At 40.3% G+C, this 3,607-nt stretch overlaps 1 pseudogene; it reads left to right on the forward strand.

Annotated features, from left to right (window-relative positions):
- The first annotated feature begins 1,086 nt into the window (after nucleotides 1-1,086).
- Nucleotides 1,087-2,912, forward strand: LOC128902095 (beta-1,3-galactosyl-O-glycosyl-glycoprotein beta-1,6-N-acetylglucosaminyltransferase 4-like; annotated as a pseudogene).
- The last annotated feature ends 695 nt before the right edge of the window (nucleotides 2,913-3,607 follow it).

Consider the following 3,607-nt stretch of genomic DNA (forward strand, 5'->3'; position numbering starts at 1 on the left):
AATATTGGGAGCTGTTCAATTTAGAGAGAAAGCAGAGTTTAAACTAATGTCAACTCCGGTCTCATTTTAATTCAGGAATAGCAACAATGCTGCTTGCACTCAGCTGGTAAAGCAAAGCTATATGGAAAGAGAATCACTGTATTTAGCTTTTATTGTGGTAATACCTCAGTTGTTAAGTTGCTACACAGGAATGTTATTAAATACCCTGTTGCATAAAAAAGGGCCATGTCTGTGTTTTTGCAGTTGCAGCTGGGGTTGTGTCATGCAGCAGAGAACAGGATAGATGCACTATTGCTCACTGCTACCCCTCCTGCCTTCAGAAGGTTACATTATATACTCGTTCCAGTGGATGCAAGTGCTATGTCTTCATCTGTCTCTAATCAGAGACAGTTATTAGCACTATTTTCCAGAAGAAATTTGGGCACAGAGAGGACCTTGGGCATGTCAGACTCTACTGGGAGAGGACAGGAAGGAAATTAATTTCCCCTTGGACATCTTCATGGGCTAGCCCCAGTGTTAGAGACAATGAGGATGCTCCAACTGAATTCTAAAGCTTGCAGTTTAATGCTTTATTTTTTTAAAATACTAATACCTACCATTAAGTACACAGTCTTTGCAGACTCAAAGAGATTCCCTTGCTTCTCGCGTTGAATTCCCTGGAGTTACTTGGGAAAATAAACTCTCCTTCCTACTCACTTAGAGGATAGTCATGTTTCTTTCAATGAAGGGGTTGCTATACTTCAGTTTGTGACTCATAAGAAATTAAAAAAAGGTTTTGAAAATAAACAGTAGGAGTCTTGTTCCAACACTCTTATTTAACTGGAAATTATCTGAAATTTGAGTTGTTTTATTGCCTTCAGTCAGCTAACACAGAGGAATGAAAACTTTGCCTATTATTGTGGCAAAATCTGTCTTTGAATTAATATGATGATTAAGAAGAATACGCAGATTTACAGTGCCCTGTCCTGCTAAGGTGGTGTTTATGCTGTAGCCAGACCGGTGTGCACATGTCTGTTAGAAGCTGGAATTGTCTCTGATGTATTGTTCCTGATTTAAAATACCATCATATCTCTGTTTTCTTACAGAATGAAGAGACGTAAGTGTCCCTGCAAATGTCCCGCAAGAAGGAAGATTCTGATCCTGTGTGTTATGGAGTGACTGATTGTACTGCTGAAACTCCTCCATATCGAAAGATACTTTTTTCCACCTAAGGACATTTATTTGGTTAAGTGTTTCTTGAACACTTCTTCCTATGTTAGAAACAGGTATTCCTATCTTAGAAATTACTTCCAGTATGAAATTAATTGTTCATCTATATACAAACAAGATCCCTGTGAAATTGGCAAGAGTTTAGAGATTAGAAAAAAAGAGATACTTGATTTAGATGATGAAGATGATGTAGCAATGACAAGTGATTGCCACGTGTATCATTCACGTAGGAAATACTACCTAAAACCAGGGGAAGAGAATTTTCCAATAGCCTATTCCTTGGTTGTTCACAAAGATGCAGTAATGGTAGAAAGGCTCATACATTCTCTGTACAGTCATCAAAATATTTACTGCATCCATTATGACCAAAAAGCAGCAAAAAGTTTAAAATCTGCTATGAACAATCTAGCTAAATGTTTCCCCAATATTTTCATCTCATCAAAATTGGAGACAGTGGACAAGGCTGCAAGCAGATTTCAATTGTTTGTCTGATTTGATGGACTCTCCAGTTCCCTGAAAGTATGTTATTAATTTGTGTGCCCAAGATTTCCCTTTGAGGTCAAATTTCCAGTTGGTCACTGAACTGAAGAAACTTGGTGGAGGAAACATGCTGGAAACCGTAAAGCGAAGTAGCAGCAAAAGGGAACGATTTACTTATCACTATGAATTTATGAAAGTGCCTTATGAATACATGCAGATGCCTGTAAAAACCAACATTTCCAAGAATCTGCCACCTCATAATATTGAGATATTTGTAGGCAGTGCCTATTTTGTTTTAAGTTGAGCATTTATTTGATATACTCTTGAAAGTTCTCTTGCAAAAATTTTTTTTGAATGGTCAAGGGATATGTACTCTCTGGATGAACATTTCTGGGCTACTCTTATACATGTTCCTGGGGTCCCTTGAGAAATTTCAAGGTTGTCCCAGGATAGAACAGACCTACAAAGCAAAACTTGTTTGGTGAAATGGAATTATCTTGAAGATCATTTGTATCCTCCATGCACTGGTACCCACCTTTGCAGTGTCTGCATCTATGGGGCTGCAGGATTAAGATGGTTTATGAATTACAGGCGCTGGCTCATCAATAAGTTTGATTCCAAAGTAGACCCTGTCCTGGTAAATACTTGGCTGAAAAACTGGCAGAACAACAGAAAGAGTGAGTTTATTTGTCCTCTGATAAATATTTTCTGCATATATATTCTGTGAATGCCTCACTATAGCAGTACTGTCTTCCCTGCTGTCAGTACTGGGTACTGTTATAGCACAGGGCCTGCAGTTCCTCTGCCTTTACCTGCTGCAGGATGTTAGCAAGCAAAATGATCGTTCTGTGTCAAGTTCAGGGCCCTGGAGAGCCAGGTGCCTGGACATTTATTTATGGAAAGTCATGCCTCTGATTGATTAACTGTTTTGTAACTTGCTACAATAATCCTGTAATTGTTCTTCAAGATGATTCTGAAAGGGTAAGGTTTGCTTTTGGAGGCTCTGGTGCTGTCTGTCCCAATGGAATGTTTCAGAAACACGTTTTACATCAATTGTGTTTGTGTCTTTCCTAAAAAACTCCAATGTGTCTGTCTGCCCCCTTTTCCTTCACTTTTGTTTTTCTTAAAGATGTGAAACAAAGACCTCTATATCTGCTACCTCAGGAAAACTGGAAGTGCTCAGCTCACAGACAAAACCAAGAGAACAGCATGACACCAAATGAGCTGTGTGGCCTCACCTGAAGTCCCAAACTCCCCCTCTGTGGGAGCTAACAAAGATCTTTGCAATGAGAATATGACTGGATGATATAAGGGAAGGAAGATCCTTAGATACCACATTACACATAGCATTGTTCTCTTCTCCCAGCTCATCTGTGTGTTGTTTTTCTTTCTATAAAGTGTGTGTTCAGGCACTATGACATGCCTATGAAATTGGTCGTGGTTCATTGAAACAGAATCATGTGCTGTTATTCTTTGAAAGCAGTATATGGGTGTGTCCCAAGGGCAGCCTCTACAGCCCCTTTGGGGGTCGATCTTAATTTCTATCTCTGCCCATAGAAATCCTCCTGTGAAATCAGTCCTCTTGAGACAGTATTTCTACACGCAGTGGATAACAAATGCTATTGCTAATTAGTGTTCAACAGTGTGGTGCTATGTCGAAATGCAGAACATGTGAAGTTGAGCAGTAATCATAAGAATAGCCATATTGCAGAAATGAAGACCCTGTGTAGAAGTGGCTTTCTGTGCAAGTCCCGTGGCCTTGCGCTGCCACGATCCCAGGCTAATGGGTGCCTGAGCAAGCCCTGGTTCAGCTGTAGAGCAACTGTATTCCAACAGCCTCTGCTGCCCATAGCCCTGCCAGGCCTCCAGGTAGCAAAGTGGTCTGTGAGCCTCCTCGCAGCTGGGATCCCCACACTAC

Source organism: Rissa tridactyla, chromosome W (assembly GCF_028500815.1).
Source record: "Rissa tridactyla isolate bRisTri1 chromosome W, bRisTri1.patW.cur.20221130, whole genome shotgun sequence".
Taxonomy (NCBI): domain Eukaryota; kingdom Metazoa; phylum Chordata; class Aves; order Charadriiformes; family Laridae; genus Rissa; species Rissa tridactyla.